The sequence below is a fragment of the Rhineura floridana genome, chromosome 7 (genome assembly GCF_030035675.1).
Source record: "Rhineura floridana isolate rRhiFlo1 chromosome 7, rRhiFlo1.hap2, whole genome shotgun sequence".
Classification (NCBI taxonomy): Eukaryota; Metazoa; Chordata; class Lepidosauria; order Squamata; family Rhineuridae; genus Rhineura; species Rhineura floridana.
Window position 1 is genome coordinate 68,994,593 of NC_084486.1, and position 20,584 is coordinate 69,015,176.

At 43.4% G+C, this 20,584-nt stretch overlaps 1 long non-coding RNA gene across 1 annotated transcript; it reads left to right on the top strand.

The window, feature by feature from the left end:
* Positions 1-701: 701 nt before the first annotated feature.
* On the top strand, positions 702-16,735 carry LOC133388415 (uncharacterized). The gene is made up of 3 exons (XR_009763796.1): positions 702-741; positions 12,700-12,858; positions 15,502-16,735. It is a non-coding gene; the product is annotated as an uncharacterized LOC133388415 (long non-coding RNA).
* The last annotated feature ends 3,849 nt before the right edge of the window (positions 16,736-20,584 follow it).

Below are 20,584 nucleotides of genomic sequence, written 5' to 3' on the forward strand. Positions count from 1 at the left end.
GGTCAGATTGCTACAGTATCTAGTTGCACAACAGACTTCCACTCATATAATCAGGACTTCCCCTTCCATTTTTTCCCTCTGCAGCTGTCCTCCACACTCTCAAAATCTGCTCTGGAGGGTCAGATGGGGGTACAGGGGGCTGCAGGGGGAGAAGAGAAAGAAGTCCCATTGCATCTCCTGGGATGATCCTGGATTGTGCCCAGTGTGTTTGAGGATTTCATTATTATGATTTTTGGGGGGAAACTTGGTAGCAATCCTCTGAAGTTAAATGAATTTCAGTTGTATGTTAATGAATGGAATTTCAGTTGTATGTTAAAGAATGGAATCAGTTTATAAGGAAATGGAAGTCCAGATCCCCTTATGATGGTATTTGTGATCCAGCTTTAGTACTGTTATGAACTTCTTTTCTTCTTCTTCTTTTTGATGTATTTGTAAAATATTTATCAGCAGATTCAGCAAGTTAGCAGGTTAAGAGAAATTGTACAGACTTAATGAGTACAAGGTAGTGTTACCGATAGAAATAATGACTTGCAGTTATGTGTGAAGGTTTTTTGATCCTCAAGTAAATGCAGGAGAGTATGGGGTTAATGTAAAGACTGAGTGGACAGCTCAGTAAGTGTTAGAGACACAGCTGCAGAAGATTATCTGTTAGCACCTTGAGAAATAAATTAGGGCTAGAGATAGCAGGCTATGTGGGGGGTAAGGAATTTGATGCAGAGCGGTGTGCTGGTGAATAAGCAAGTGAGTGAACTGAACTCTAACTATAGGACCTATTTGTGCTGCAAGCAAATAAAGTCCTTCCTACTTGAAGCTCTATGTTGTATGCCTGGCTATTATTCTGTTTTACCTGGTGCTGGGGCGTCTGACTGTGCAAATACGCTAACAGGTAGAGGTAGGGAAGGGAACCTGTGGACCTCCAGATGTTGCTGGACTAAAATTCCTGTAATCTCTGACAATTTGTCATGCTGGCTGGGGCTGATGGGAACTGGAGTCCAACACCATCTGAAGGGCTACAGGTTCCCCTGCTCTGGTATAAGATGTGGTATTTTGTTAGGTATGTTGTATATTTGTGTGTGTATGCGTGTGTATATATATTGGTAGCAAATGCCATAGTTTAACTATGCACTGTGTAAAGAAGTACTTTCTTTCATCTGTCCTGAATCTCCTAACATTCAACTTCATCAGATGACTCTGAGTTCTAATATTATGAGAGAGGAAGAAAATTAATATACATGCAAGACATAAATACAAGGTATAAATTATGTAAACTAAATCTGAACTATAGCCAGCTTGTATCTGGCTATAATCATAAACTAGGTGGCCAGAAACACGGGGACCTTCAACAAAAGGTGCTGAAGAAATGTTAAAAACAGAAGTCCTTCATTTTTTTTAAAAAAGGAAAGGCCTGTTATTGGCCTGGTTGACACATAACACTAAACCATGGTAAGTGTTAACCAGTAGCTACTGGCAGAGCTGCACAGGTGGGGCTCTCCTGGCTTCCCAACCCCATGCATCACTGCTGATTCCCGAGAGGAAGAGGGTCAAGGCAGCAGGCAGCAGGGAGCATCGGAGCATCGGATTGGCTCAGCCACTGCATTGTACTGAGCCCCCTGCTGCCTTGCCCCTCCCCACTCTCTCCCAGTAACCAGCAGTAACATGTGGTGTTGGGAAGCTGGGAAAGCAGTGCAACGCCACCTGTACAGCTCCACCGGCTGCTACTGACCTTAATCATGGTTAATATTTACCACAGTTAATAAGCAGATGATCACTTTAATCTTGTTATATAATGTCACAGAACAGTTAGAAGCACCAGCAAGAGCAGCTGAGCCTTGAGAATGGTTTAGTATTTTTGCTACTTTTCACTCTGTAGCTTTTTTGGGGGGAGGGTGACATCTTCTTAATTATAGTTAAGGAAGAGCTCAAGGTTCACACACAATGCTAAGGCATGGTTAATGTTAACTAAGGTTTCTATTCCAACTGCAAGCTTTGGTTAATGAGTGTCCTTTAATCATAATTAATAAGCCACAGTTAAGCTGCTGGGCTGGGTTCACACATAACACTAAGCTGTGATTTAACTAACCATAGTTAACAAACCATGGTTTAGCATTATATGCAAACTAGCCCATGTGTGGGAGACAGGAAGGGCCCATTGTGCAGAATTGTTATGCTTGGGCACTGTGAGCACATTAGAAACCTCAAACCTCTCTCACTCCATGTACCTATTTTTGAATATCAGTATCTTCATTCATGATTACTATGTATTTCAGTGACTGAGCTTGAGAATGCTTTTGATTCCCCAAACTAGACATCATTTGGAAAGATGTAGAAAGATGTATAAAGTTTATGTAACTTTAAAGTTGACAATGAGGACATTGAATTTGTCGAGGATTATCAATACCTCGGCACAGTCATTAACCAAAATGGAGACAATAGTCAAGAAATCAGAAGAAGGCTAGGACTGGGGACGGCAGCATGAGAAAACTAGAAAAGGTCCTTGTGACGCCCTTCCCTGGCTCTCCCTGTCAGGTTCCTACCTGCTCGTGGTTACTGCCTGTCTCTAGGCACCACCAGGGACTCCACCAGTCCGGACTGTCCTTTTATATGGTTTCTCTCCCCGCTCTAGCACAGATCTCAACAGATCCCCCTGCTAGGCAGCACCACCAGTCACGTCCTATAACCAGTAGTCCCAGAGACTCTGCCTGAGTCTCTCTATCTGGTTACCTCTGTGACTGAGTGTTAAAGCTGTCCCAATCCCTTTGATTTACTCATAGTGCTTGTGGTGTTATTCTCTTCACCGCTGCCACCATTTGTTTCCCTTCAGCCTTGGTATTTACCTTACCCTCCCTTCTGGTCTGTGAAACCCCAGCCAAGGATCAGGCCTTTGGTAAACCAAATATATTTATTAAATAACAAAGATAACAAGATTTCTTCATAAGGCACATAAGCATATGGTTTTATCTAATACTAATCTGAACTCCACCCTCCTCCTTCTCCACGCTCTCCTGACAAACAACTCTCTCAAACCCACCAACGTCCACCTCACATCCACACCACATCCACCCAGATTTACCTGTCATACTTCCTTTTATACGGTCAGCCATTTTAAACATTCAGCCAATCATCCAGCATTCTACTGCCCATTCACTCCCCCTTCCTCTTTCATTCTACTTACCATGTATCTCCTATACAACCAGCACTTACCCTATTTACACTAATACAGGAACATCACAGTCCTCAAATGCAAAGATGTATCACTGAACACTAAAGTCAGGATCATTCAGACTATGGCATTCCCAGTCTCTATGTATGGATGTGAAAGTTGGACAACATAAAAAGCAGATAAGAGGAAAATTAACTCATTTGAAATGTGGTGTTGGAGGAGAGTTTTGGCATGGGTTGCGAAAAAGACAAATAATTGGGTGTTAGAACAAATTAAACCAGAACTATCACTGGAAGCTAAAATGATGAAACTGAGGTTATCATACTTTGGACACATAATGAGAAGACATGATTCACTAGAAAAGACAATAATGCTGGGAAAAACCGGAGTAGAAAAAGAGGAAGACCAAACAAGAGCTGGATTGATTCCCTAAACGAAGCCACAGACCTGAACTTACAAGATCTGAACAGGGTGGTTCATGACAGATGCTATTGGAGATCACTGATTCATAGGGTCGCCATATGTCATAATCGACTTGAAGGCACATAACAACAGCAACAGAAAGAGATCCCTTTGTCCACAATCCAGAGTTCCTATACTTACCACAGCAAAAAGCTCTTGTTTTCCACGTTGTTGTGTCCTATGGTAACACGAAGGAATCATAATATAATGGATCAGGAGACATTGTTCTAGCAAGTGGGCCCAGTAGCTCTGAAGCCCTGCTTTAAGTAACCACAATCTCCGTTGTTTTTAAGCATATATAAACTACTGTGTTATTCAGGCCAATAATTTTACGGTATTTAGAAAAACTACCTCATGTACATCTGTGTGTGAAGACTGAATTAAGTTATGAAATAGCATGCAAAAAGACTGGTTTGGGAGATTATTGGACACTCTTGGTATTTATTTATTTTATTTATTATTTCAATTTATATACCGCCCTTAGCAAAATAGCTCTCAGGGCGGTGAACAAACAAGATAAAATACAATATATAATAAAAATACAAAAACATATACAAATAAACAACAAAAAGCACAGCAAAAACAAAATAAATACTACAAAAATTAAAAATACAGATTAAAAGATTAAAAAGATTAAGAAGATTAAAATGCCTGGGAGCATAAAAAGGTCTTTACCTGGCGCCGAAAAGATGGAAGTGTAGGCGCCAGGCGTACCTCTTCGGGGAGGCTGTTCCACAACTCAGGGGCCACCACAGAAAAGGCCCTAGATCTCGTAACCACCCTCCGGGCTTCCCGATGGGTTGGTACCCGGAGGAGGGCCTTAGATTCTGAACGAAGTGAGCGGGTAGGTTCATAGCGAGAGAGGCATTCCACAAGGTATTGAGGTCCCACGCCGTGTAAGGCTTTATAGGTCAAAACCAGCACCTTGAATCTCGCCCGGAAGCAAATAGGAAGCCAGTGCAGAAGCGCCAGGACAGGTGTTATATGCGAAGACCGACTGGTCCTCGTCAATAATCTGGCAGCTGCGTTCTGCACCAGCTGAAGCTTCCGAACTGTCTTCAAGGGCAGCCCTACGTAGAGCGCATTACAGTAATCCAATCTTGAAGTTACCAGAGCGTGGACAACGGAGGCGAGGTCGTAGGTGGTAGGGGGCAAAGGCTTAAGCTAGATGCATACACCTCTCAAATGGCTGGTTTACCCCTGTCAGAAGTCCACATGAATTATTGTCTTTTCATTTGTTTCTTTTGTTACTTCTTCAAAGACCTCCATTGTATTCAAGTGACAGGATTTACTCCTGGAATACCACTGCTGATCTTAATAACACTTTCCCTTTTAAATACCAGCCTCTTTTATCCTTAATGATTAATTAACATACAATAACATTTGGTCATATATTTGGGGTGGATATCTCAAGGCCATTTTTGTATTCTAGAACCAGGAAAAGAACAAAGTGGCTCTATCATATCCTTTTCTGTTAAAGTAATTAAAACTTCTGGAAACTTTAAAAATCCAAACCATTTCAGGTACAGAACTAAAACAGTGATAGAAAATTATCCATAGTAGTTCAGTTCATCAGGCTAAGCAAATGAATCCAACCACAAAAGATATTTGCTTGTCTCTGTACATCATTTTAAAAAAAACTTTACAGATACCTAGTTGCTTTTCTCTTTCTGTAAGTAATCTAAAGAATGCTCTGAAAGCAACTGATGTAATTCTGTCGTGACTCTTGAAAAGGTCTGAGCCTTGCTAGTACCCAGTTGGAAGACTGCCAGGGAACTTTGTGTACAGCTCTCTGAAGCCCTTGAAGAAAAAGCAGACCATGAGCACAACACAGAGGGGATAAAAACATTTTTATAGTCTGTAGCAGGGGCAAGCAGGCTATGGCCCTCCAGATTTGTTGGACTAGAACTCCATCACCCCCAACTCCCATCATCCCTGACCATTGGCCATTTCAGAAATGAGTCCTTCAACATCTTGTGGGCCACAGGGTGCACACCAGTACTCTACAGGGATGGCCATCTAGTAGCCCCTTGGGCCACGTTTGGGCGCAAAGCAATGGTGTCCCAAATGCCAACATTTTTAAAAGAAAAAGAAAAAGATTCCACAGACTAGTGTTGCTTCTTATATAGGTGTGGTATGTAATATCTAGTGTACATATATGAATGTAATGTGTGATAGCTACTGCTAGGTGGTACCAATGTTCTTATGGAGTAGACCCCTCCTAGATCCCAGATCACAGTGTGGTGAACAAGGTGCCCTCGACAATAAAGTTGTATGTGTGGTACCTATTGACTACACATCTACTTTTTCAGATCATGGAAACTGACATGCTTCAGTTATACAATTTCAATGAAAGCTTGGAATAGATTTTATCTGTTTGTGAGAACTGACAAGACACAGCAAAAGTCTGCCTTGCAGTCCATTACAAACTTCCTTCACCTGGCGTCCTCCACATGTGTTTTGGTCTACAATTACAATCAGCCCTGACCATTGGCGAAGCTGGCTAGGGCTGATGGCCTTTGTAGGCCAAAACATCAGGACAGTACCAGGTTGGGGAAGGCTGCAATATACATATAACTGCATGGTCTTGTAATCTCAAGAACTGTCTAACCATTCCATATTAAGAACCTATTCACTAATAGGCAAAAAACCTTGCAGTTTAAGAATGTACCTATAGCCCACAGATATTTCTATCAAAGTTTAAAAATCAGGAAAATTGGGCAGCTATAGTGAATGCACCGGGGGAGCAGGAGACCTGGCCTCCTCTCTGAGATATTGGACTGCCCTACAAATTGGTCAAAATGCAAACACAATTTGGGTTGGTTTTTCACAGTCCAATCCACTTCCTGTGTAGCTTGCAAGAATTGGGTAACATGTGCCTCTGAGCATAGGGTGAGTGGTGGCAATACCTGCCATCTCCAAAGATGGAGAATTATATTTTTGTTTGTTGGTTGGTGTTCTTCTTACTTTGCTTCATTCCTGTATTACTATTGTTTCTATAGAGAATCTAATATAGAAAATTTTATTTCTCTCATTATTCATCCTAGAAACCTATGTCAAATTTATTTTTATTAATTTCAAAGCCTTTTTGTTGGTCAATGTCATATGATGGTGAAGACAGCCTTTTGTGTTTCAAACTGGAGGTTATGTTCTATTTCTATTTTGGGTGCATTAACAGTTGAATCTGAAACTGCAGTTTGATGTAAAATCAGACTGATTACAACATGTTGCTACTTCAGGAATTACTCTAGCTATTGGAAAAAACAAACTTGGCCTGCCCAAGATGCATGTTTTCAGCCTGCTATGTTTAAACCACTTCATTTAAGGCAAGGTGGACACAGTCAATTAAAAACATAGAGCACACCTAGAATTTTGCTAGAATATATTTCACCTCCCACTGTTTTATCTTGTGCAAACTGAGACACTCCTCATGTCTGCTGGAGACTATTCTGCAGAACAGTCAGTGCCATTGTTCCACAATCGTTTGGAATTCTTTTAGTGTAAATTTTGCAAAGTGTTGCTGTACTTCACATATTCACAGAAATAGAAACAAAAGAAAATGATTTCCTATACAAAACTTCACTAAAATTGCAAAGGAAATCAGACATATTTAAAGTGACTATCTGAACTATGTCAACTGTCTTAATAATGTTGCTTCCTCCCTGCTAAAACAAGATCAGCATAGCACATGTCTTGTTTCTATTATTTGGGCTGATTACAGGTTGCCACCACTCACCATATGCTCAGAGGCACACGTTACCAAATTCTTCCAAGCTACACAGGAAGTGGATTGGACTGTGTCCCTGCTTTGTAAAGTTTGATAGAAATATCTGTGGACTATATACATTCTTAAACCACAAGGGTTTTTTTTGCCTATTAGTGAATTTCTCTGCTTTTTAATCCAGGAGGTAAGAAATGGGATCCTGTGCAATCTTGCCGAGAATGGATTGATCATTTGCATGCTTATTGAGTTCAGGGGGATTTACTCCCCTGCAATCATGCATATGATAGGTGAAACTGACCACAGGGGATGGGGAGGGGAGAAGAAGAAGGGAGGGGAGGAAGGGCAGAGGGGAGGAGGGGAATGGGAGCAGGCAGGACGGGGAGGGGAGGAGAAGGACAGGTTTGATCATTTGTATGTTTATTGAGTTCAGTGGGATTTATTCCTGTGCAATCATGCTTAGAATAGGTAAAACTGACTGGGGGGAGGGAGGGACAGCTGGAGTGGGCAGGGTAGGAGGAAAAAGGAAGAAGGGGGTGAGGAGGAAGGGAGAGGAGAGTGAAAGGAGGGGAAAGCCAGGTCTGATCATTTGCATGCTTATTGATTTCAGTGGGATATATTCCTATGTAATCATGGTTATGATAGGTAAAACTGAACATGGGGAGAAGCAGGGGGGAGGAGAGGAGAGGGAAGGAGAAAGGGAGGGGCAAGGGAAGCGGAAGGAGGTGGAGGGGAAGGTGGGATTAGAGAGGGAGGGGCAAAGGAAGGGGCAGGGGAGGGCAGGTTTGATTATTTGCATGTTTATTGAGTTAATTGGTATTTACTCCCATGCAATAATGCTTAAGATAGGTAAAACTGAACATGGGGAGGGTGAGGGGGAGGGGGACGGAAAGGGCGGGAAAGGGCAAGAGGGACTGGATAGGAAGGAGGAGAAGGGAGAGTGGGTTTGATCAGTTGCATATTTTTTTTAGTTCATTGGGATTTATTTCTGTGCAATCATGTTTGAAAATGGAAATGGACCGCCTTCAAGTCGATCCTGACTATTGGCGACCCTATGAATAGTGTTTTCATGGTAAATGGTATTCAGTGGTGGTTTTACCACTGACTTCCTCTGAGGCTGAGAGGCAGTGACTGGCCCAAGGTCACCCAGTGAGCTTCATGGCTGTGTGGGGATTCGAACCCTTGTCTACCAGGTTGTAGTCCAACACTGACCTGGGGAGGGACAGGGAGGGGAGGGGGAGGGGAGGAGATTGGGTGGGTGGGCACTGGGCAGAGGGGAAGCCCCTTTCCTTTCCAAAAGGAAAACATTGTGAACAGTATCAAAGCTTTACAGGGCTTCCCCCACCTTTTTATTCTACAGCAGGCACATGTAGCCTCCCACCCAAATTTAAATAAAAGGTGTCCCTGGCCACATCCACACCAGACCTTTATTTCACTTTAGACAGTCATGGCTTCTCCCAAAGAATCCTGAGAAGTGTAGTTAGTGAAAGTTGCTGAAAGTTGCTAGGAGACACCCTGTTCCCCTCACAGAGCTTCAATAGCAGTCTCCTCTCAGCAACCTTCACAAACTACACTTCCCTGGATTTTCTGAGGGAAGACATGATTGTCTCACGTGAAGTCAAAGTCTGGTGTGGGTATGGCCCTGATTAGCCAATCCAAGCAGCTGGTAGTCTGGCTTTTAGAACACTGACAGTTGGTTCTTACTGAGCATGCCTGACACTATCATTCAGTTCAATGCAAAATTTCTTAAATTAATTAAAAATCAGCCAGGCATTTTTTTACTTCTAAACTGCAGAAGATGAAGGTCAGAGTATGGGGCAAGGTCAGTAACAGGATTACAGGTCCTCTGTGAACATGGCTGGTTTTTAATGAATTTCAACAGAGTAGGAGAACTCTCAGAGAAAAAAGTCCAAAAGGGGTCTGGGTTTTCTCTCTCTCTCTTTCATGGACCGAAATAAACTTTCATTGATTGATTCATTCATTGATTGATTCATTCATTGATTCATTCATTGATTCATTCATTCTCTCTCTCTTTAGACTTTGAATGCACAATTCTTTCTGGCTGTTTTGTTTATTGCCATGAAAATTTAGAGAGTTGTTAAGCAAGTCTTTCTGAGTTCAGGACTATAAGTTTTGTAAGCTTTTGTTTTGAAATGAGTTTATGGGAAGTATCAGAATGGCATGTGGGGTATTTTCAATTTAACATTGTGGAATGTGAAAAATCCATAGTATACAGCTACTCTTGTGGTGGTATAATATTGGAGCTTGAAGGAATACATAGTTAGAACACTGACATATTTTACATGTTTGTGCAGAGGAATTCAAATACAATTTTAGCAGAGGGATCTAAAGTATTAACATTTTACTTACGAGAAACATTCCTTGTAGCTGTTTATTGCTCTTTGATTTCTCACTGATATATTGACAAGCAAACTTCAGTTAGCCTGGAACTAAGTAGCTGAAATTTTGACTGACACCATGCATAGAAATCACATTAGTCCACTTGTAAAAAGAACCACCGCCACCACCACCCTGCTCTGGCTACCTGGAAAGTACAAGATTACTTGTAAAGTCCTAGTTATTAACTTATAAGACCTTAAATTGATTTAGTTTCTGAATGCCACAAAGACATTATGGGACCATGCATCCTTGGCCATTTACTTTTGGCCTCAGTCAATTGGATTATTTCTTTCTGGCTGAAGACATTGAGCCACAGGGCACTTTTAGCATTTGCTTCTGTGTTATGAAATTCATTAACCACGGAGGTCAGAGTGTCTGACTTCCTGACATGCTCCCAGTCAGAGATCAAGTGGTACCTTTTTTAGATTGCTCTGTAGCATCTGCAAGCCTTCTGTGAGCTTTTGTTTAGGTTTCTGTATCATTTTTCTCCCTGTCAGGGTTCATGCTGCAAATGTATTTATTTACTGATTTAAGAGCTGCTTTTCATCTTATTTTATGTTCTTGAATTTGCATTGCATTAAAAAATGATGTAGAGGTCACTTTTTTAAAAAAAGCCCACCATGTAAAGCTTTACCTTCGTGAAGAGGACATCATTATAACAATGGTGCTTGGCCATCACTAGTACAATTTGGGCATTAACCCCTGAGGGGCTAAAGCAGGGATGGGGGACTGAGGGATTCTCCCCAGATCATGCCCTCCCCTTGAATATTAGACAGGCGCCATCTCTGCTGCCTTTTTGGTGCCTACTTGAAGTCCGTCCTCTTTCAATAAGACTTTTAAGACTTTTATCCCAGTCTGCCTCTATATTGGAATTGTTTTTAAGATGTTTTATTTTAAATATTTTTATTGCTTTATCACTTGTTGTTTGATGGCCTGGGCTCCTTTGGGAGGAAAGATGGGATATACATTTAATAAATCATAACAGTACCCCTTCTCCAGCCACACCCTCTCTCCCCAAGCCACACCCACCACCAGCTCTGCTTTGCCTGGATGGATGATAGGGAGGGGTGTGAGAAATGCATCTAGAAACGAGTCTACTGCAGAAGGGTAACAAATGCATTTGTTGCTCTGCCGGCTTTTCCCTCTGACTCTGCTCATCAGTGGCATGTGGCCCCAGAAGGTTGCCTGGAAAGGAATGCAGCCCTTGGGCTAAAAAAGGTTTCCCACCTTTAGGTTAAAGCATGACCTAGCTCTAGCCCTCTGATTATGCAAGGCTGCCAGTTGTGTGGAGGAGGCTATGAGGATGCAGCTGGCTCCTCGTCAGACCTTTATCAAATGCACAGAGATCAGAGGGGCAGAGCCTGGTGGCTGCACACAACATCAGGGCCAAGGCCAGCAGGGCAGCCCTGCTCACTCTTTTTTATGCATTTATGCATTAGCTATTGGGTACACAGATTGCACACTTGTCAGATGTAATGTGTGAACACCACTTTTATGTCTTGTATTTAGAGCACTATTAGATCTCAAACAGTTTAACAACATATGACAACAAATGGGACCTATAACAAAATGTGCCGAGTAGTGTTTGCCAGGGTTCCAGGCACCCAGCCAATCCCTTCTCCGTGACACTCCATTTCATCCCCCCCCATTTCCCACCCTGTCCCAACACTCAGCCAGCACTCCATGCCCTCTGAGCCTCCCAGTTCTCATTGGGCTGTGTTTATTTGAGGGAGGGGATTTCCCTTAAAGTTCCCCCATTTTTTGGTACTTCTGAAAACTTTAAGGTTTTTTCCATGCCTGCTCATGTACATGAATGATGCCATTTTGGCTACATAGGGATCCACACTCAAAGAATGAGTTCATTATTAGTATTGTTGTGCACCACTCCAATCTCCCAGCAGTGAGAGATCACCCAGCATCCCTGCACTTGCCCAGGGTTTGATTCCCTTGGAGATTGTGGTGGCTTTTAGGAAATATGGTTTTTATTTACACACATTCCAATCTAAGCTTAAGATGGAGGGGTTCAAAGCATTAGCAGTCCAGTAGAACTTGCTTTTCCATTAGACTTACAGGAGGCATCCTAAAGCCATGGTGCAGGGAGCCAGCCTCTCCGCATGTCTCCAGTTCCCAGCCTTTTCTCAGACCCAACTAAAAACACAAACCTCTCTTTTGGCCTCAGGATAGGGGGCTCTCCTGAAGAGTTTCAATAACAATAGGGTTTCCCTGGCCCAGTTAATGGGCACTTGAAAGACCCATTAGCTCACCTGGCCACTCTATTAGACTAACAAAGGGGCTCATCTGACAAGTGGAGCCAGTTTCCCAGCTGCAGAGTCCACCTCCAGGTGCAGGGTTCCAAATCAGGGGCTGGAAAGGGACTCACAGAAATAATCTATCTCAACCCCCAAATCCATAACAGTATAAATAGCATGTATTTGTCAGAGGCAAATGCTCAGAAGTGCTCCACACATGCTGAGAATAATCTGCATTGTTCACAGAGCGTTACTCAACCCATAGAATAAAAGACGTCAGCTTCCATGTGAACCCCAGAGCCACATAACATGTGGTGGGTGTAGAATTTTACTTTCAATCTGCAAAAAAGCATTGGCACATTGCATTAGGAAGACTTTCAAATTAATAACTGTCTGTATTAATATTAATAACTGTCATGCCTAGAGTGAGTTAAAATGGTAACATCACCTCTAGAGACATGGAAGACACATGCAGGTTTTCTGGTTTGAATTATTTTGAGTGGTTCATGATGGAGAGAAGAGGAGAAAGACATTTTAATAAAAATGACCCAATCAAGTCTCCCCTGCTCAACCAACTTTTCACAGAACGGGTTGACAGGATATTAGGAGTTCTTTTGTGACTTACTGTACATGAAAAGGGTCACAACATCTAGATTTAGTAGCATCCTAAATAGGTACAGTAATTTATTCTGGTTATTCCATTACAGTCCATCTCACTGGGAATGCAAGTCTTTCCAAATGGTTTCTGCACAAATGGAAACCAGCTGAAAAACTGACCACGACCAAGATGTAATTTAAGATGGCATTTCAGTCTCTTTGTCTTCTCTGTCTCTTGAGATATCATCATCAAATAAAGAATTCATCAGGTAATTTTTTTCTTCATTATTCAACTGCACAATTCTGAAGTAGGAAAGATAATTAGACATACAGTACTGTCGACACAAAGTTTATGTAGAGATTCTGATTAATTAGCTGCGGTAAAAAGGGTTTTATAGAGTCATAATTAATTTATATTTCAGAAAAGAAGGCCAACACATTTTGTAATTATTTTCTCCCAGCAACAGGTATATCAAAAGTGTGCTGTTTTTCTGCTTTTTGCAGAAGCAGGGTGGAGTAATTCTTTTCAGAGAAGCAAAGGCAGATTGATTGGTATATATTGGTTTCATGAAGAATAAGTCTATTGGCCGCTATTAGTAATGATATCTAACTTGGGACTTCTGGATACCAGATGCTGAAGGAACAGAGAGGAGCTTCTGCCTTCTTTGTGCCTTGCTCCATGGTGTGCCTTGCTCCTTTGTGCCTTGCTCCATGGTGTGCCTTGCTCCTTTGTGCCTCGCTCCAAGAAACTGGACAGAGAGAAACTTTTCTCTCTCTTCCATAATAGTAGAACTAGGGGTCACCCAACAGGAACATAAGAAGCTGCCTTATACTGAGTCAGGCAAACCATTGTTCCATCCAGCTCAATATCATCTACACGAGGGGTAACAACCCTCCCAGAAGTTGTGGGCTACAATTTCCATCATCCCTCCCTATAAGACAAGCTGGCTGATGGGAACTGGAGTCTAACAACTTCTGGAGGGTACCATGTTGGCTACCTCTGGTCTACACTGATTGGTAGCAGCCCTCCAAGGTCTAAAACAGGTGTCTTTCCCAGCCCCACATGCAGATGCCAGGGATTGAACCTAGGACTTTTTGAATGCAAAGCATGTGCTCTTCCAGCTGCAGCCCCTCCACAATGAAACTGATTCCCAGTTGATTCAGCACAGATAAAATTAAAGTACATCTTCATACAGTGCATCATTCATTTACAAAATTCACTCGTACAAGAAGTGGTGGCAGCCAAAGTGCATAGCAGCACTGTTCTCCGGTACTATTAGCCATGATGAGAACTAGGTGAATCTTCAGTCTGATCCAGCATGGCTTGTGATCTTCCTAGAGGTATTTGATGGACCACTGATTGAAACTGGAAGCTCTACTAGATGGGTCCTTGTTCCAACAGAGCTCTTATTTGCAATAGCTCACACATATCTTGCTTCTTTGAAAATGTAGGGCCTCAAAAACAAAAACTGGTTTGCATCTTATATCTGGCACAGGTTTTTTTATATCTTTTGTTTAGCCTTATAATACCATCCTTGGACTAATTTCGACTTCAGTATCACACAATCTTGGTAACTCCCCATTTATGTAACTCCTCTCAATTGAGGGTTTGCCAAAATATTATTATGATAAGCATATTTTAGAAACCGTTTGGTCACTTTCTATCTAGGAAAATGTTTCATAGCCAGGACTAGACATAGGCCATTTTCAAGAGATGGGCCATAGCCCGACACAGAATTAAGAAATTCTTGAAATCAGCAGGCTTAAGATGCTCTGTTGAACTGTGGCTACAATATTTTCTTCCATGAGACTCCAGGATAAAGTGGGATATGTGTGAATAAATAAATCACATTTTCACCAATGAAGGCAAGTATATTAATACAAGGAATCTCTCATGAAAGCATTCAATAGAATTATGACCTTCTGATTATAAGGTTCAGAAAAGAGCATCTTTGCATTAGCGCTGGATGTCCATGTCCTTGCCTAGACAGTACCCCAATTAGTAAAGGGTCTTAACATGTAAGCCTTAATCTGAGTGGAGCCTGCTTTTCAGAGTCATTAGAATATAAGAAGAGTCCTGCTGGATCAGGCCCAGTCCAGCTAGTCCAGCAGTCTATTCTCACAGTAGCCTATGGAAAGCCTGCAAGCAGAACTTGACTACAGCCAGACTCACAGCTGCTGGGCTTGGCTAATCAGGGGGCCACACCCACAGCAGACTTTGATTTTACTTGAGACAGTCATGGTTTCCCCCAAAGAATCCTGGGAAGTGTAGTTTGTGGAGGGTGCTGAGAGGAGACTCCTGTTCCCCTGACAGAGCTCCAGTGGCCAGAATGGTTTAACAGTCAGCCACTCTGATTGAAGCTCTGTGAGGGAAACAGGCCATTTCCTAGCAACTCTCAGCACCTGTCAGCTTCTGAGGGGTGACAGCTGAGTCGTAAGCTAATCAGTTGGCAGTTAGCTGGGTCGTAAATCTGCCAAGGCTAGGCAGTTAACAGGAACAGGCCGTGGGAATGTCAGAGGAGAGTTTCTGAGCAACGTACCAAGACAGTGTTCCAAAAGAGCAGTCAAGGAAATCCAAGTCCAGTGAGGCAAGTGTTCAGTCCGAGGGTCTGGGTTCTGGAAGCTGTGTCTCGCACTGAGTTCACGACTGACATTGTAGTCAGCAGGTAGCTGCAGTCAAGAACTGTCTTTTTAACCCCACTCTCTAGGACAGGTGCAGGTAATCAGCTTGTTTTCTTGAATGGCCAGAGTGACAGCGTTGTTGCAATATATGCTGGAGTCTTCGCTCTGCAGGGGGGAGGGGAGCCTCCTGTTCACTCCCTGAATCTGACTGAGGAGCTTCAGCTGTGTCCTGGACACTCTCCAGCTGCAGAAGAGCTGCATTCTCATGGATTCTGCTTGTTCCTTCTCAGGTCTGCTGCTGCTGCCCTCCAGTCTTCTTCCTCCTCCTCTGCTAATGACTCATCCGAAGGGGACATGACACTATCCCCCTCCCCAGGACCAGCCCGCCCCCTCTCCTGGGCCTGGTTTGCTCAGATAACACTGGTGGAACTGACTGACCAGGCGGGGGGGGCATGTACCTGTGAGGCGTCTTCCCAGGAGTGTTCCTCTGGGCCATACCCTTTCCAGTCTATCAGGTACTGGAGTTGGCTGCAATGCCTACGGGAGCCCAGGATCTGCGCTACTTCAAATTCTTCCTCCTCATACACTTCCACAGGCAGCAGAGGCCATGTCCGAGAACTCAAGGGGGGAAGCGGGAGGGCCAGGACCAACAATGACCTATGGAAGACAGGGTGGATGCAAAGGGATGTGGGGAGTTGCAGCCAGAAAGCCACAGGGTTAACCTGTTAGGTGATAAAGAAGGGACCGATGTGTCATGCAGCCAGTTTCTGACATGGCCGTTGGGACCGCAGGGACTTGGTTGAGAGCCACACCCCGTCCCCTACCTTTAGCAGAGGGCCTAGCTAGTGGTGGTGATCCGCAAATCATTTATATGCATCCTTCGCCTGCTCCAACTGCTGTTTCAAGACCACCTGTACGGCCTGCAATTCTTGCAGCATGAGATCTGTGACAGGGACTGGTGTGGGGGGGTAGGACCGAGGGAAAGAACCGGGGTGATAGCCATAGGAGGTAAAGAAGAAGTTTGATGTGTGGAGGCATGTAGAGAGTTATTATATGCAAATTCAGCCAGAGGCAGTAGATCCGCCCAATTGTCCTGCTAGTAGCAGGTGTAACATCACAGATACTGTGCCAGTGTGGTGTTGGTGCGCTCTGTCTGCCCATCTGATTGCGGATGGTGGGCTGAGGACAAATGGACCTCGACATCAAGGGTTCGGAACAGCACTTGCCAGAACCAGGCAGTGAACTGGGCCCCTAGGTCCGATATCAGGTGGTCCGGAAGGCCATGTAGATGGAAAACCTGGGCCAAAAACATCCGAGTGGTTTCTGAGGCTGATGGGAGTCTGGCACAGGGGAGGAAATGGGCCATCTTGGTGAACAGGTCTACTACTACAAGAATGCTGGTCATTCCCCTAGAGGAGGGCAGTTCTGTGATGAAATCCAGAGAGACTGACTGCCAGGAACCTGGGGGAGTGGGCAGCAGGATCAGAAGCCCAGGCGGCTTTCCAGGGTGCCCCTTTGCTGATTGGCAGGTATCACAGGCCACTACGTAGTCTTTGACGTCTGCCTGAACCAGGGCCCACCAGAATTTTCATAGGACCAGATGAAGGGTTTTGTAGGTTCCAAAATGCCCCGCTGGCTGGCTGTCATGACAGAGGTGGAGCACCTCTCCCCGTAGTGTGCTCAGGGGAATGTACAGCCCGTCCGATGGTACAAGGCACCATTTTGTAGCGAGAATGGGCTGTCCAAGGTGGGGGTTCCTGACTGGAGCTCTTGCTGGTGTGTCAAGGTATCTCTCTGCTGCTGCTCCCATACCCTGTCTAGTAGGGATTGTGGCTGGTGGGTAGCTGCAAAGTTCTCAGGGCGGAGGATCGGGCAAAGGGGAAACATGTGCTGCTCAGCTCAGTATTCAGGCTTGCGGGAGAGCACATCTGCGCGTGTGTTCCAATGCCCGGGGAGATAGGTGACAGTGAAATTGAACTGGGAGAAAAAAAAGGGACCATCGGATGTGGCATTGATTAAGTCATCTGGTGCTCCAGATTCTGATGGTTGGTTCGCATCTGCACTGGGTGGTGTGCCCCTTCCAGAAGATGATGCCAGGTCTCGAAGGCCACTTTTATGGCCAGCAACTCTTTCTCCCAGATGGTGTAGTTCCGTTCGGAAGAGTTGAGTTTCCTGGAGTGGAACGCACAGGGAAGCAGGGACTGCCCCTTGCCCACTGGCTGTAATAAGACAGCTGCGACGGCCTTGTCAGATTCATCAGCTTCCACAATGAAAGGTCTGGTGGGGTCAGGTTATTGCAGGTTGGGTTCAAAGGTGAAGGCCTCCTTGAGGCACTGAAATGCCTGTTGAGCTGCCTCAGTCCAGCAGAACTTTTCCTTGGATCAGAGTAGGTCTGAGATGGGCACCGTTAACTCAGAGAAGTGGGAGATGAACCAGCGGTAGTAGCTAGCGAAGCCCAAGAAGCATTGCATATCCTTGTGGTTGCAAGGGGCTTCCCATTGTAGGATGGTTTCAATCTTTGCCAGGTCCGTCTGGATTCCAGAGGGGGAGATCTGATGGACTAGGAAATCATCGGTAGTGAGGTCAAATTCACATTTTTCCAGCTTTGCGAACAGGCAGTTCTCCCTCAGGCTCTGCAGCATTGCTTGAATGTGCTTCTCATGTTCAGAGGGGTCCCGTGAGTATACAGGATGTCATCCAAGTACATCACCAGGAAGCGGTCTAGGAAGTCCTGGAAGATGTTGTTCATGAAATGCTGGAAGACCATGGGTACTTTGCAAAAGTCAAAGGGCATTACCGTATATTCAAAATGCCCATACCTGGTGCGAAAGGCAGTCTTCCACTCATCTCCCTCCCGGCTACACACGAGAGTACACATGATTTTTTCCAGTAGCTAGAGTTATTGCTGAAGTAGCAACATGTTGTAATCAGTCTGATTTTACATCAAACTGCAGTTTCAGATTCAACTGTTAATGCACCCAAAATAGAAATAGAACATAACCTCCAATTTGAAACACAAAAGGCTGTCTTCAGCATCATATGACACTGACCAAAAAAAGGCTTTGAAATTAATAAAAATAAATTTGGCACAGGTTTCTAGGATGAATAATGAGGGGAATAAAATTTTCTAGATTAGATTCTCTGTAGAAACAGTAGTAACACAGGAAAGAAGCAAAGTAAGAAGAACACCAACAAACATATAAAAATATAATTCTCCATCTTTGGAGATGGCAGGTATTGCCATCACTCACCATATGCTCAGAGGCACATGTTACCAAATTCTTTCAAGCTACACAGGAAGTGGATTGGACTGTGAAATACCAACCCAAATTGTGTTTGCATTTTGACAAATTTGTAGGGCAGTCCAATATCTCTGAGAGGAGGTCAGGTCTCCTGCTCCCCTGGTGCATTCACTATAGCTGCCCAATTTCCCTGCTTTTTAAACTTTGATAGAAATATATGTGGGCTATAAGTACGTTCTTAAACCGCAAGGTTTTTTGCCTATTAGTGAATATTTGGAAAGTGTACCAAACACTTGGTTCTAGTCCTGAGCTAAGGTAATAAAGACTAGCAAAGAGAAAGAAATTAAGCTGCAGAGCTATTAATATTGTCCATGCAATAACTGGCTATGCATATTGGATGTGCAGCATTACACAAAATGGTTTGGAGCTATGAAAGAAACCCTGCAATACTCAAGATTCCTGAATAATTCTCAATTAAATGTTAGCACCTAATTATGTTAACTTATAGTAATTACCAATGCAATTATGAAATTGAAGATTAACCTGAAAATGTAGGCTGGCTAATTTATTTTTATGATAGCTAGAACTTTAGTGGGATGTGTAAGGCTTTTGCCATTCCAGGTATAGTGAGGTTACTTTAACACATAATTTCAAAAGACTAATGATGGTCCAGAATATCCTACACTCTAGGAAACTTGCTCAAGAATCTGCTTACTGAAGTGTATTCTCATCTCATCAAATATTATTTATCTTAGTGTTTCTCCATAAATCCTGGAATACTGAAAGCTGCCTTATACCAACTATGTGAAACCAGAGTGAAACTATGGGTCCATCTAGCTCAGTATGATCAACACTGACTGGCAGTAGCTCTCTGGGATTTCTATCAGGAGCCTTTTCCAGGCATACCTGGAGTTGCCAGGGAGTGAACCTGGGACCTTCTGCATGCAAAGCAGTGGCTCTAGCACTGAGCTACAACCCTTCTCTGCTTAGAATTTTGCCAGCACTAGACTTTTCTGTTGGGCGTTCTGAGAATGTACACAATGTACTTAAGATAACAGTGGCAAGGTTGGTGCATTTGCACCATGCCAACCTTGCAACTGCTTTGCCCCTCCTCCTCTATCTCCAAGTTAGCAGCAGCAACATGACCAACCAGAGGTCAGGTGCCCAGTGGCACCCCACGACATCATTGGCTATTGTTTTAATTCATTTCTTCTGATGGTGCTTTAACTTCTGTTGTCCAAATTTTTGTTGTTGTTATGTGCCTTCAAGTCGATTACAACTTATGGCAACCCTATGAATCAGTGACCTCCAACAGCATCTGTCATGAACCACACTGTTCAGATCTTGTAAGTTCTGTGGCTTCCTTTATGGAATCAATCCATCTCTTGTTTGGTCGTCTTCTTTTTCTACCCCCTTCTGTTTTTCCTAGCATTATTGTCTTTTCTAGTGAATCATGTCTTCTCATGATGTGTCCAAAGTATGATAACCTGTTTCATCATTTTACTTTCTAGTGATAGTTCTGGTCTAATTTGTTCTAACACCCAATTACTTGTCTTTTTTGTGGTCCATGGTATCCGCAAAGCTCTCCTCCATCACCACATTTTAAAGGAGTTGATTTTTCTCTTATCCTCTTTTTTTACTGCCCAACTTTCACATCCATACATAGAGATTGGGAATAGTATGGTCTTTTTTGTGTGTGTGCCTCCTCTGAACATTTAGGCTGGCTATGAGCATGGGGCTACCCAGAAACTATTAGGCTCCCAATATTTGAGAATCATTCTTTAATGGAGAATAGCTACCAGACCCCCTACTCTCAAGTTGGTGGTTAAGGAAGGCATGATCAACTGAAGTAATCCACTGTTTTAAGTTATTCATTCCTGGTTCTCTCAGCCTTCAAACTGGCCTGGTTTTCAGCGGCAGAAATCTTGTTATTGCAAACATCATAGAGTTCCTGTCCAATTTACGCCAAAGTTATGGAATCTGTATAAACGCAATAAAGTTGGGACCAATTTATTGCCTCTGCAGGCACTAGTACACACTCAACAAAACATCTTCATGAAGATATCTAGTTGATGAACATTTTAACAATAAACAGAGGAGATTATTTCTACATTTGTTCTGCTTTACCTAT